The sequence below is a fragment of the Pipistrellus kuhlii genome, unplaced genomic scaffold (assembly GCF_014108245.1).
Source record: "Pipistrellus kuhlii isolate mPipKuh1 unplaced genomic scaffold, mPipKuh1.p scaffold_m20_p_1, whole genome shotgun sequence".
Taxonomy (NCBI): domain Eukaryota; kingdom Metazoa; phylum Chordata; class Mammalia; order Chiroptera; family Vespertilionidae; genus Pipistrellus; species Pipistrellus kuhlii.
In genome coordinates this window covers 191,134,413-191,149,730 of record NW_023425404.1, presented here as the reverse complement: position 1 = coordinate 191,149,730, position 15,318 = coordinate 191,134,413, and the positions used below count along the sequence as shown (strand labels likewise).

Below are 15,318 nucleotides of genomic sequence, written 5' to 3'. Positions count from 1 at the left end.
CCTGATGCACAAATTCATGCACAGATGGAATCCCTTGGAGTGGCCTGTGGGGATCGTGCCCCAGCTCATGCCCCCAGCCTAGCAGCCCCACAGCCCTGCCATGGCCTGGTGCCACCCCCTCACCTACTTCACCATCCCATCTGTGGGGTGATCAATCTGGGCCGTCCTCCCACCCTTACTGCTACTGGTCACTGTCTGTAGGGTGATTGGGCCCCCACTTGCACCCACCTTGGCCTGGCGCTGCCCACTCACCTGCTCCACCATCTCACTGTGGTCCCGCTCTCATCAGGGCCCTCCACTGCTGCCTGCTGCCAGTGCTGGGTCACTGATGCCTGCTATTTTTTGCGCTGCTCCCTGGTGGTCAGCACTCATCATAGTGAGTGGTTGAACTCCTAAGGGGACAATTTGCGTATTAGGCTTTCATTATATCTATATATATCAAAAGGTAATATCAAATTAGCCTGGGACACTGAAACAGGTCACAACCAAACAGGAGGAGGTTGTGTGCAGGTGAGGCCTGGAGCAGAGATGGAGACAGAGATAGGGGGGCCTGCCTGGGCCAGCTCAGTGGCTCTTACAGCCTGCAGCAGACACAGGCAGGGTGGCAGGAGGGCCTGGGGCAGAAGTTAGGTGTGGGTTCTTGCCACCTATGGTGCCAGTCAGGCCTGACTCTTACGGTGCTGGTCTGGCCTGACTCCTGTGGTGGCCTGTGGGGTGCCTTCTTGCAAGATAAGAGGCAGGGCACCTCTTTGCATGATTCAATCACACACTGGATCTCTAGTACTAACATATAAAAATTCTGGGTCCATCACATCTGCAATGTCCAGAGACTTGACCTAATGCCCAGGCTATGTGTGCAGCAGGCTCTAGTGGGTGGGGACTTGTGGCAGAGGAGATGGGGAAGTCAGGGCTGGCACTCACACTCACTCACAACCACATACACGCACAGACACAGACAGCGCCCACCAGCTCACAGCCTTTTTCCCCTTTCTTTCCCTCCCTCCCAGCTCGCTCTCGGAACCTCTCTCAGAATAAGGAAACAAAACAGACTGGGCCTGAAGAAGTCTGGTTGGAAGGGAGGGTGGGCAGAGGGTGAAGCGGCCCCCACTAGCCCCATCCCCTCCCAGCTGGGAAAGAGGAAGAGGTACATAGGGAGGCAGGGAGGCCTGGAGGACTGCTGAGAAAAACAAAGAGACAGAGACTAGGCGAGATCAGACTGGCAGAGGAGGAAAGTTGGGGGCAACCAGGCCAGGAGGGGAGGAAAGTTAGAGGTGATCAGGCAGGCAGGTAGAGAGGTTAGCGGTGATCAGGCAGGCAAAGGGGTTAGAGGCAATCAGGCAGGCAGACAGAAGCAGTTCGGGGTGATCAGGCAGGTAGATGAGTGGTTAGGAGCCAGCAGTCCCAGATTGAGAGAGGGATGTCTGACTGCCGGTTTAGGCCCAATTCCATAGGGATTGGGCCTAAACTGGCAGTTGGACATCCCCCGCAAGGGGTCCCTGATTGGAGAGGATGTAGGCTAGGCTGAGGGAATACCATCTCCCCTCCACCCCCGTGCATGAATTTTGTGCACCGGGCCACTAGTAGGATAATAAGAAATAATGTGAATCACTTCTCAGCCTTTTGGGTAAGATCAAGCACAGTATCTGTTCTTATCAGTTTAATATCTGATTCATCCTCTATCCGAGGAATTATATTAAATGTATCTTTGGAGCAGGGAAAGAGAATAGGAGTTTGCTCCGTCTATTCCATACATCGACGAGGTATATAGTACCTCCAGGAATGGTGCACAACAAGAAAATGAAAAAATTAAAAGAAATAATGTGTTTAAAGCATCTATTATAGTAAGATTCCTGGCATATAGTGAGAATTTAATAAATGAAAAACGCATTATTATGGATTTAAATAAAAAACTAAGACATTTAAAAGACAATTATATCTTCAGAAATGGAGTCCATGAGGTCAAACATTCACTCACTAAGTATTTGTGCAATGCCCACCACGTGCTTTGTGCTAGGTATTGGCAATATAAAGATGTGTGAGCCCTCTTCCCTGCTCCTGAAGAGAATGTATGGGCAGGAGGAACTCTGTATGAGTCCTATGAGCACAGAGATGGAATTACAGAAACAGCATCCTAGGCTGATTCTGTTCTGACTCCCAGAGGTGGAATTCTTGTTTTCACAAAATGAATTACTCTCAGGAATGAGCAGTTAAAGGTGTGTGGGGTGGGTGTGTCCTACATTTTCTTTTTCTTTTGTGCTCTTGCCACTCCCAAGCCTCACCTTCTTTGGCTCTGCATTACCACCATATTCCCATGTGTGGAATTACCCTCCTTTTGAGTTATTTCTCTCTCAGTCTGTGATAAGGGATTTCACTCTGCCCTTTGATATTTAGATCTAATTGATTAAAACTCTGCTTTTATGGTCCTCAGGAAGCACAATTCTGTCCCTGTTGGGGTCTTGATAGCAATGCAAACAAATCAAGATAGGCTATTATTCATGTCTGATTTTGGGTCCTTTGGCAAGTCTAACATATTGGTTCACTCCACAAGGTCCAGTTATTAGTTGTGTGGCTCTGCTCTCTCTTCTCTGCTTTTCACTACCACTTAAATTTCTTTTTGTTTCTAAGGCAAAGAAGATTGGTATTCTCTTAATGCCTCTTTCCAATGCTTGCTCACTAGGCAAACTTTATCAGAATACTTTTATAATCAAAGATAGTTTTCTCCTAAAGAGAAACCTGATATCAGCCACTCATTCATCAACATTCACTCAAATGTCACTTCTGGTAAATCTTTTCTTATCTTCCTAGACAATGTACGCCTCCTTCCACTGTGTGCCCATAGTTTATAGCACTTGTTATACCATGATTATTTTGCCTTTGCCCACAATCAAGGTACATGCCCTTGACCAGAATCGAACTTGGGACCCTTCAGTCCACAGGCTGATGCTCTATCCACTGAGCCAAACTAGTTTCAGCTTATTTAATAAACATATGTGTCAGGAGCTTTATGTGTTATTTCCTACCATCCTTCAGACAATTCATTTAGGGGAACATCGGGATCCTTATTTTACAGATGTCAAAGCTGAAGCTAAGTAACTTGCTCGAAATAATACAGTTGCAGAATGGTAGAACCAGGGTTGATACCCAGGCCTGTCTCTAAAGCTCAGGCTCATTTCACTGGATCACATTGTCCACCCACGTGAGCTCTGCAGCCATAGTGTGACCACTTGGCTTCCTTTGGGGACAAGACTAGGGGACAAGGAAACTCAGTTATGATACCATCAGGGGGTTGGTGCCATGATGTTCAAGAATTCCTGATGAATGCTGCTGTCAAGATGATTGGTGACCGCTCTGAACAAAGGCCAATGTGCCTTTTGGGTTAGCAGAATTTGGCTTTTTCATAAAAAAGCACAACAAGTTTGCTTTTTTGAAGTGGTTCTTTGGCATATGTCTTTATAGCCTCTGTTGCCTATGACTTCCGATGCTCAATGGTCATTCGGTGATATTTTAGACATCCCATAATGGTCAGTGCAGCACTGGTTCCTATCTACCTGGAGGATATTGGCAGTTTTTTCCCACTGGCTTAATCCGGGGTGAGAACAGTGTCAGAAGGGCTAAGAAAGTGGTGGGAGACTGATTCCAACCAAGTAGGAGCGACAGCTAGATTGGCGACTCTCATTGAGGGTTTCGGGCCTCTAGGAAAGGAGCTGTGGGTTAGGAGGGAAAAGACAGCATTGTGAGAAGAGGCTTTAGAATCACATGAACTTGAGTTGAATGCTAGCTTTGCACTATTTTGTGACTGTGATTTAATCTCTCAGGGCCTCAGATTCCCTTTAAAAATTTTAAAGAGTAATTATGACCTTATGATGTTAGTGAGGATTAAATGAAATAAAGTATAATGGGTCCCAAACAGAGCAGATACTTAGTAAATTCTATAGCTAATTTCCACATTCAAGCTTTTAGATGAGGAAAGAAAGTACTTAAAGACAATCATTGCTTCCTCACATTTTCTGAAATACTCCAAATGCCCCAATTTTTTCCCACTGACATGGGAGACAAGTTTGAGAGCCATGCTCATCATTTAGAATTGTAGAGGCCATTCATCTTTATTTCAATTAAGAAAAACTTATCTTGCAGAGATAGAGCAATTTCTCTCTTACCCAAGTGACCAATCTTAGTACCAGTAACACTGGCAGCACCCTGACATTAAGAGTCTTCTGATGTGATGCATCACCTACAAGTGTTCTTACTAAAAAAGTGTAAATGGAATCTAATGAAGTCTCTATACCTAACTTCCAGCTTACAGGAAATAGATAAATGTCCTTATAAGAAAATAGTCTTGAATGTGGGATGTTCTATAACACAATTGGTCTGGAGTCTCTAAAAAGTCAACATCATGAGAAAAGGTAGAGACTGTCCTAAATTTAAAAAGTTAGCAGAGGCATGCAATTAAATGCAAGAAGTAGATCTTAACTGGGTCCTCAACTGGAAAATAAAACAGATGTCAAATATTTTGGTAAAATTTGGACAGTTGGTAAAATTTGAATATTTATATATTAAACTAGAGGCCTGGTGCACAAAAATTTGTGCACTAGGGGCAGATCCCTCAGCCCAGTCTGTGCAGGAGCCCTCAGGGGCTGTTTGACTGATGGCTTAGGCCTCCCTCTGTGGGAGGATCAGAGGACAGAGTCAGCTGGGCTGATCAGAGGACAGAGTCAGCTGGTGAGTAGCCTACCCCACCCCCACCAATTGGTCATTCTGCCATTCAGTCAATTTGCATATTATACTTTTATTATATAGGATGTTTGAAAATATGTTTGACACCCCATCTTCCCACAATTGTATACAACCCTCATTTCTCCTCCTCCTTGCCACCCTATATTCTGAATCAGTCATTTAGTTGGCCTGTGATGGGGCCAGGGCATCGATAGCTAGTAAAAATTCCCCAGGTTAAAAAAAAAAAAATGAGAACCACACTCTTGCACCTGTGCACCAAGAGACACATACAAGCTAGTTCACAGCAGCATTGCTTGTAAAATGGAAACCACCCACATGCCAGTTACCAGTAGGATGGGTAAATGGTGCTGCTTAGGATGAAGGAAAACAATTGCTTTAAGGTCTATGAATGAATACCTTATAGTTAACTTTCTGGTGTCTTAAGCTGAATTCCCAGTTTTGTTTCGTCTATCCTCTTCTATTTCAGCATTAGTTGTATATTATAATAAGAACATTGCTGTAAGAGCTAACTTTAACCCTTCATTTCTGCAAATTTCACTCACTGGTTATCAATTTCTCCAGAGGGAAGTGAGCCATACTGCTCAGATATCGAGTTCCCAGTTTCCAGTTTGTGGCTTTTGGAGAAAGGGGACTGGCTTGCTTCTTTAAAAGCCACTTGCCTGCTTGGAGTTTAAAATTTTATGGATTATTCCATTAGTCCATATGATAGTGCCCTTCTGAATTTAGCTAACCGAGCTGCTGCCTAATTAACATTTCTCTCCACTCCTACCTTTGTTTCCCTAATGAGCTGGGAACTATGTTTTCACAGCATGTACCAGGAAGGCAGACATGTCTGGGATGACTTTTTGAGCTGGTATTTTCTCTCTCTTCCCTGTAAAACCCCGCTTTACTATTTTAGTTATTGTTTTTTAAAAAAAGATGCCCTATAGCCGATGGAAATATTATTATTAAATAAGCTAATCAGGTTTGTGACTCCTCATAAACCTGAGTTTCAGCATTCTGACTTGCACTATCAACTTAATTAACAGGGCCTCTTCGAATGAAAGCAACTGTGTTGTTTTGTTTCGTACTGTTGACATGTGTTAATGACTCATCAGCAGGGTATTAATGTTCATTTTCATCCGACAAGGACTGAAGATACAGCTTTCACAGTTTATTAATTTTAAGGTTCCCTGGATCAGAATCATCTGTGAGGGTCTGAAGCCTCTTAAAAATGGTACTGCACTTACCTGGTGCATTTATGATTGTGGGAGCCCATGTTTGTTTTGACAAAGGGAAGCATATTGGTTCACGGAGGGATAATGGTGTGTGATCAAAGCAAACACCTTTGGGAGATTCTAAGATAATTTCAGAAGCTGTCACTAATTAAAAACCAAGATTCAGGTGCATTTGCCACTACCCGAAAGGGAATCTGTGATATGAACCTTCGGATTTCATTTTTAAAACATTATAGGAAATAATATTGTGGCCTAAAAGAAAATTAACTATAGAAACCTAGAGATCTGAATTTCCCTTGATTTTTTATTTATTTTTATTTTTTACAGAGCACAGTGTCAAGATTATTCAATTTTTAGGTAAATCAGTTAGCTTTTGCTTCGTAATAAACCATCCTAACATTTAGTGGTTTAAGTGACAACTCTTCTTTTAGTTCACAATTCTACAGGTTGGCAATTTGGGTTGGGCTCAGCTGGGCCATTCTTTTGTTGGTCTAAGTTGGACCTGATTCATATGTTATTGGTCAGTTAACAGGTTGATTAGAGACAGGTTGGTCTAGGAGAGACCTCAGATGGAATGGCTGTTCTCTGCTCCATGCTTTCTCACATCTTCCAGGAGTATAGCCCACCCTGGCTGAGTGGGAGGAGCCCTTTGATACAGATCATGTTACTCTGAGTGTCAGCTCAAGACCTGGAGCAGGCAGAGGCCTCCTGGTAAAAGTAGGCAAACCTGTGAGGATCCAGGGCCAGCAGAGATTGGGGGGGGGGGGGGGGGGGAGGGTGAAGTGGAGGGATTGTTTCATGGTTTCCCTTCTATAGATAGAATTAGCTCCTCTCCTCTTCCGTGTCCTTCCCTGTTCTATATGTTTCTCTAACCTGTAATAGTTTATTGCACATCAGTGTATATGTAATTATAGAAGGCGCCTGCAGTTTTTATCTGGCCAGCTTCCATTTCTCTTTTGTTTGGTAGGCACACCTTGGTTTTTAAGTTCATGTTCTTAGTTTATGTGATTTAAGTGGAGTTGACCACCCTTCCTGCTTGGTGAGGAGACAGGGGTAACTGATCCTCCCTGACCAGTGGTTGGTTTAGAAAAGGATGCATATCACAAGCCTGAAGAGTCAAGACCAGTGCTTTTGCTAGAATTATTGGAAAAGACCTTTCCATTGGTTTTGTCAGACCAGTAGACTATAAGCCTCATTGCTGGAGGGAATTTTGCCACCAAAAGTGTAGAAATTGACAGTAAAGAAACCAACATGGAAGAAAGCAGAGTGTTGTTGTTTTTAAAAATATATTTTTATTGATTTCAGAGAGGTAGGGAGATGGAGAAGGAGAGAGAGAGAGAGAGAGAGAAACATCAATGATGAGAGAGAATCATTGATCTGCTGCCTCCTTATGGGGATCGAGCCCACAACCCAGACATGTACCCTGATCTGGAATAGAACCACCACCTCCTGGTTTATAGATTGATGCTCAACGACTAGCCATGCTTGCCAGGTGAAAGCAGGGTTTTTGATGGAGACAGAATTCTGTGGATTATTTGAATATCTGCATTCAGAGGTGCCTAAAGCAACTGGATACTTCCAATAACGTAACCACTTCTCTTTTTCATTTAAGTCAGTTTGTGTTAGCTTCCCTTATAATCAGAGTCCTGGCTAATACAATTTTTTGTGTGTGTGTGTTGTTTATGTGTGTATGTGGTATGCATGTGTTTTTCCTCACCACCAGAATGGGAGCTTCCTGAGAGCTGGGACTGTCTCTTTATAATTTTGGCATCCCACTCTCAACTCAGTATCTGTCTCCTGACTCCTCTTGTGTGATTTAATGAATTTGTGAATGAGCTTAGTAGACAATGGGTCACATCTTTAATGGTAAATTCAGGATTTGGGATTTTTGTCTTTCCTGGCTTGTTCACAATTCACTATGTTCTGATCCATATCAGTAACTGGAAGTATTTTGTCCTTGTGTCTTTAAAATGTCTACTAGCTTGTCTCACTGTCATTTGATTCTTTGTGCTGAGATGCAGGGGAAACAAATTCCCTTTAATTGAGGGTTCCTGTTATGAGGACTTACATTATTGTTTAGTTTTAACAAACAGAATATTACAGAAACTAGTGATTATTGTGATGGGAAGGAGCGAACATGCTACATGAGTCATTACATCAGCCCCAGCATGTTTAATGGTCTGTTATGCTGAGCAGAGAGCAGCAGGAGCCTGCTGAGGAAAAGACAAGGCAAAAGGCACAGAGACTAATTTTTTCCTCAAACTGTCTAACTTATAAGCAGAGAGCTGTCACCATTTTTCCAACTGCAAAGGAAGCAACAACTTGGAGGAATTTCTTTTTCCCCCCCTGTGACCAATGAGTATGGGATGTAAGTTGATCCATGTTGTTCAAGAATTTTCTAAAGTGGTATTAAGACCGTAGTGATTATTGACTCTTATGACCAGATAAACTCTGTAATGCTGTAACATTTGCTTTCATGCCTGGAAAAAGGAAAAGTAGGGGATACTCAGTTTAAAAAGTCACATGAAAACACATTGGCTTGTTAAAAGGTTTGTCTTTTGGAGGGAAAACATAATAACCAAAGTACAAAAGCATTGGACTGGGAGTCAGGAGTCCTGGTTTTAGTTTTGGCTGAACTTCTGTTTGGATGAACCAACTTGGGCAAGATCATTAACAATTTGAGCCTTGATCTTCTGATCTTCCCAAATGGCTTAGTATTTTTATATATCACAGAGTGGTGAGTATTGAGAACAGATTGGTGAAATGTGAGCAACCATACAGGTAAGAAAATTTGATCAAGTAGTATTATTATTGATAACAATACTGCAGGTCACATGAAATATATCTTATGTATTTTAACTAAACAAAAACTCTTCAATGTTACATAGTTCCTACAAAGGCCATTGGTAGCAGTATTGGAGAGCTAACATTCACAGTAAATCAGAAAGTTCTACTCTACCTTGGGCTGCTCAGTCCATTTTCTGAAATATAGTCAGCTTTGGAGGCCATAAGTGAACAATAACACATATAACCTTGATAAATATTAACAGAAGAGTATAAAAATGGTCAAGCAATTTGAAGCCATTGATGAAGAGAAAATTTTCAAGGAAATGGGGGATGTTCGTTGAGAATAAAGACTTTGTGTTTGTTGGAGTATTGGGGGAGGCGCATAATGTGCAAGGCTGTCATATGAAGGAAGGGTTAGTCATTTATATTATACCAAGTAATGGAACTGGAATTAGTGGACATAGATGAGGAGGTCAAGGGGTTGATAAGCTTTGTGTTGAATAAACATGTGTGCAACAGCCTTGCAATAAGTATTGAGTAGAGTGGCATACTTCCATCACACATAAAGGAAGACCTTTGGAATTATTCAATACCTCTGGAGGTTCATAAATGAAAGTTTAGCTTCACTATCTAATGGACCACTGGACTAAATGGATACATGTCTCTTTTATCTCTGAAAACCAATAGTTATGTTGGGGATGAGGATCTGAGTGTGCCAGTTTGCTCAGATAGGGGCTCTCAGGATGAGGGATAGGGGTGAGGGAATAGCAATGGCTGCCAACTCCATGCATTCACAACTGTTGTCTTATCTCTACTAGAAGGCAAGAGGGAGTGGGGAACCGGAGTGTTTATGAATATCTCTACTTGCCCTCTGTTGTTGGGCTGCATGAGCTATGACCTGTGCTTTATGGGAAGAAAGAAGACAGAGCTGTGCACCCTGGAGCAGACTGGTCCTGGGATGATCTTTAACAATCTCTCCCATCATTTAAAAAATGAAGCATCTTTAGAGGTCAGTTTCCTAGGAGACTTCTGAGAATGACAGCAGCTTCTCAGAGGTAGGAATTCCTGAAATGATAGGACAGCCTTGAATAAAAAACAATACTATATTTTCAATACAATTTAAACATGAACACAATTATTTTAATGCCAGTCAAAAATTGTCCTACTACTCCTGTCTTGTGGAATATAGGATATCTATAAAGACACAGTGCCTATATGCTTAACAATACCAACATTTTGTGTCTTTAAAAATATTTGCCTGATTTTATGAAATTTTCCTAGTTTCTGGCAGCCCCCTCAAACCACTTTTTACCCGAGGGAACTACGGAGGGGATGTAGAGATTTTTTTTTTCTCCTCCCTGGGCTCTGGAAACAACACATTGTTCTACAAAAGATGGAATTGAGTTCATTGTCCGCTGCTAAAGGGATCAGCCATTTCTTTCTAAGAGCTGCTGCGATGACATATTTCCCCTCATTTACACTGGAAAGTGGGGCATTTGCTTGTGAGACAGGTTGAAAACAATTTATGTGGCATTTCAAGAAGGTGGAAAATGAATCAGCCTCCCTCCTCCCTCCCTCCCTCCCTCCCTTTCCTTTGCCCTCCCTTCTCTCTGCTTTTTGACAGTTTGCATGTAGGTAAAGAATATTATAGCAGTAGGGAGGCCAATTAAAACCAATTACAGCCTGACTGACCTGTCACCACAATCACATTACCAAAAGAACAGTGTAGCATATTTGGAAAACAGTTTCTTCCAGACCCTGATTGGGTGGCATTTTATTGTAGGGAATCTCAGCACGATAATCACTTAGCTGCAATACCAGTTGTCCCTCAACTCCTCTGTATTCATTTTTTCTAACTATTGGATCCCACTCTTTAGAAAACCTAAAAGGAACTCCAGCTGGTTTGGCTCAGTGGATAAAGCATTGGCCTGAGGAACGAAGGGTCCCAGGTTCTATTCAGGTCAAGGGCACATACCTTGGTTGCAGGCTCCTTCTCGGCCCAGGAGGCAACCAGTGGATATGTTTCTCTCACATCGATGTTTCTCAAAGGGAAATATTCAATGGGAAATATTCTTGGGTGAGGAAAAAAAATCTAAAAGGAAGTGAGGAAGACACAAGAAACAAATGGGAAAGTAAGATAGGGACATCACAGTTGCCTTGGCTTTCTGCAGGGCTTACCTTTCCTTATTATTCTTTTTACCAGATAGTTTGGTAGAGCCTTCAAACACATTAGCATAGGGTAGGGGGCCCATGTTGTCTCACTGGAACATACTTCTCCAGCCTCATTGCTCTATCACATAACTCACTCCAGTAACACTAATATATTAGTTCTGTGATCAGCAAATTGCAGCTTGCGAGCCACATGCAGCGTTTTGGCCCCTTGAGTGTGGCTCTTCCACAAAATACCACGGCCTGGGCGAGTCTATTTTGAACAAGTGGCATTAGAAGAAGTTTAAGTTTAAAAAATTTGGTTCTCAAAAAAAATTTCCATCATTGTACTATTGATATTTAGCTCTGTTGACTAATGAGTTTGCTGACCCACTGTATTAGTTCATAAAAATTCTCTCAATCCTTAATAGCTGGAAGGGCTCTGAGCTCTATTTCATTCTTTTTGATAGCTGCAAAATATTCCATGATGTCAATGCATCATAGTTTATTCAGGTATTCTCTTGTTAATGAGTGCTTTGCGTTGCTTTCAGGTTTTGTCACCACAAACAAAACTGTGGGAAGCATCCTTTTACACACATTGTTATGCAATTGTGGTTGCTATGCAATTCCAGGAGTGGGGTTTTTGGGCATTGAAAATGTAAATTTTTAATCTTAATAGATGTTGCCAGCTTGCTTTCCAAAACACAGGAATATTTCAAGTAGCACCAATTTAAGTACAATGTCCCTCACATTACCACCAAAAATAAGAATTATAGCTATTTTCAATTTTTTTATTTATTTATTTATTTATTTTTAATTTTTTTTATTTTTTTAAATATATATTTTATTGATTTTGTACAGAGAGAAAGGGAGAGAGATAGCAAGTTAGAAACATCGATGAGAGAGAGTCATCGATCAGCTGCCTCTTGCACACCCCCTACTGGGGATGTGCCCGCAACCAAGGTACATGCCCTTGACCGGAATCAAACCCGGGACCCTTCAGTCCCCAAGCCGACGCTCTATCCACTGAGCCAAACCGGTCTCGGCTCAATTTTTTTTATTGTTGATAATGTTACAGATATCATTCATTATATCCCCCTTTTAACTGTCCTTCTCCCAACCCCTACCCACTCCCCAGGTCTTCACTACCCTATTTCCCGTATCCATGGGCTATGCATGTAAGTATATAAGCTCTTTGGTTTAACTTTTCTTGTCCTCTTATCTCCCCTTAGAGGTATGTCAGTCTGTTCCATGCCTCCATGTTTAGGGTTTTATTTTGTTGGTCAGTTCATTTTGTTCATTAGATTCCACAAATAAGTTGGATCATGTGATTTTGCCTTTCTCAGTTTGGCTTATTTCACTTAACATAATATTTTCCAGGTCCATCTGTGCTGTCCCAAAATATTTTCAATTTTTGTCTGCTTTATGAGAAAATAAGCTGAATTTAATTTACATTTTCTTAGTTATTAGAAAATTTGAATATTTTCTAATATTTGGGGGGTCATTTGAATTTTATTTTTAATGAAATGTCTATTTAAGTCCATTGCCTGTTTTTGTATTGAATTTTCTTTTTCTTATCAGTTTACAGGAAATATTAATATGCAGGAGTGGACAAAAATAGATTAACTCACCAGCTGTCATCACCTAAAAGATAATTCATGAGTATGTACCGTATTTTTCGGACCATAAGACGCACTTTTTTCCCCCCAGAAGTGGGGGGAAAAAGTCCCTGCGTCTTATGGTCCAAATATAGCCTACACATATACTTTAAAAAAAAAGTTTTTTTACTTGCCCGGCTCTGTGTGGTCTCTGTGTGCTTGCCCGGCTCTAAAATGGTTCTCAATGCTGCTGTTTACTTTACAGGGTTGATTACATGTGTTTATGACTGTGATGTTGGGTTTTAATGCACATAAAATATTTTAGGACACTATTTGTTTCAAAATCTTTTGTATTCATTTCCCTTCTCTAAAAACTGGTGCGTCTTATGGTCCGGTGCGTCTTATGGTCCGAAAAATACGGTATATAATACAATAATAATAACAATAGTAAAAAGACAAGTAATATAATAATAAATAAATGATAAGAATAAACTTTATGTTTTATGTACTCACAACTGTAAACCTACTTTTGCCCAACCCTCTATGATAGCTATTACTTACCTATGTTATAAATTTCCCAATCATTTGTTAATTGGTTGTTTGTATTATCTTTTGCCATATACATATTTTAAAAAGACCTTTGTATAGACAAATACCTCTGTCTTTTTTTTAATTTTAAAAGTATCTTGTTGCTTCCCAATCTTGATTAAAAGGCTTTCTTTAGTTCTGATTAGTAGTTTCCTAGACATTCTTGCAATGATTTTTGTCTTCTTAGCCAATTTTATCTTTTAGACAGGATATATTATCTCCATTGAATTGAGCTACTGTATTTGTCATATGCTAAACATTTATATATCCTGGGATTAGTCTCTATTTCCAAGCTAATGTCATCCTGATTTGATTAAAGGCTTTATGTTATGTCCTGATATCTGACTGGGTCAGTCTTCTCAATGTTAAGTATATTACATTTACATATATATATTTTAAGGTGCTTAATGATTTTTTTCTGATATATCTTTTCTGGATTTTATTTTAAACAGTTTCTAGGAAGAAACATCTCACAGATATGAAAAAGCATGTCATCAGTTCAGTTCAAGAGGCTATTTTTAAATAAGCAGCTGACATGATATATTATCAGAGAAGGTTGTTATTGAAATTACAGAATCTCAGAGTTGGAAGATGGTTAGACAATTTACATCCACTATGCTAGGAAGACTCTTTCTCAAATTAGTCATAATTGATTAAGCAAGTACAGTTATATATTTATAAACATTTTCTGTTGCTGTGTAACAGATAATGGCAAATTTAGCAGCTTAAAACAACACCTATTTATCATCTCAGAGTTGTGTAGGTCAGAAGTCTGGCAACAGTGTAACTCGATTCTGTACTTAGAGTCTCACTAGGCTGCAGTACTGATCTGAGGCTAAGATTCTCTTCTTGAGAGAAGCTGGCAGGATTCATTTCCTTGTGGGTGTAGGACTGAGTTCCATTGTCTGCCAGCTGTCAGTCAAGAATGACTCTCAGCTCCTAGAGCCAGCCCTGAGATCTTACTCCCAGAAAATCTTTTTGGCTATATCATTCAGCTTTTAAAAGTTCATCTCTATTTTTGAATTATATCTGCTTGTCTTTTGGTCACTAGTTCTAGCAATTTATAAATACACAAAGAGAGATGTATTTAAAAGGATTAAAAAAGATAGAGCACGAAAAGTGCAAGCATAAGAAAGTGAGTGTGGCCTTATCAATACCAGACAAAATAGGTTTCAGCCCCCCAGAGCTAAAGGAGACATTTATCAGAATGAGACAGGTGCCCCTCCCCCACTATCTGACAGGCGATGGATATTTTGTTTTCTGATCTATATTTCTGATCTGATCTTTGACTGAGAATGGAGCCCAATCTACACGCCCTGCATTATGCAGGCCTCAGGTTTATTGTATGGAAGGTTCCTTCTCCGTGTGACCTTCAGTCCTGGTTTCCCTTGGTTTCCCCTTCTGCCAGCCGAGAAGTCTCGGCCATTTGTATTTTCTTCCCACTCCCTTTACAATATGAGGCTAATATTTTTGGTCTCTGGGGATTTCTATTGCTTTCTGTTGAGCTCAGAAATGGCCTTTTCAACCCTATTGGTTGTAATTGATATAGCATATAGATAGTTTTCAGTAGGAGGGATTTTTCAGAATAGCTAGTCTAGTGTACTGCCAAAGGAAAAGCCCTATCTCGTTCCATCATTTATCAGTGACTTTGGGCAAATTAATCTCTATCATCCTCAAATTAATCTCTATGATCCTTAAAAGGAGGTAGTAATCTGCACCTCACAGTTTTATGTCAAGTAAGCTATTACATTTATATTAAATTAAATGTTTAGAAAGTGTCTGACACATAGTAAGCACCGTATCAGTGGTAGCTATTCTCCTTCTCCTTCTCCTTCTCCTTCTCCTTCTCCTTCTCCTTCTCCTTCTCCTTCTCCTTCTCCTTCTCCTTCTCCTTCTCCTTCTCCTTCTCCTTCTCCTTCTCCTTCTCCTTCTCCTTCTCCTTCTCCTTCTCCTTCTCCTTCTCCTTCTCCTTCTCCTTCTCCTTCTCCTTCTCCTTCTCCTTCTCCTTCTCCTTCTCCTCCTCCTCCTCCTCCTCCTCCTCCTCCTCCTCCTCCTCCTCCTTCTTCTTCTTCTTCTTCTTCTTCTTCTTCTTCTTCTTCTTCTTCTTCTTCTTCTTCTTCTTCTTCTTCCTATGGTTTACATTATTAGTAAACATGATGTGATCTTTATTGAAGAAAGTGGAATCATAAAGAATTTGCTGCAGGAGTTGGTAAATGATAGCTTGCAAGCTGGACATCTGTGTTTTT

General features: G+C 40.8%; 1 non-coding gene across 1 annotated transcript; it reads left to right on the top strand.

Annotated features, from left to right (window-relative positions):
- The first annotated feature begins 1,604 nt into the window (after positions 1 to 1,604).
- Positions 1,605 to 1,793, top strand: LOC118709610. Its single transcript, XR_004985065.1, has one exon. It is a non-coding gene; the product is annotated as a U2 spliceosomal RNA (small nuclear RNA).
- Positions 1,794 to 15,318: the final 13,525 nt, after the last annotated feature.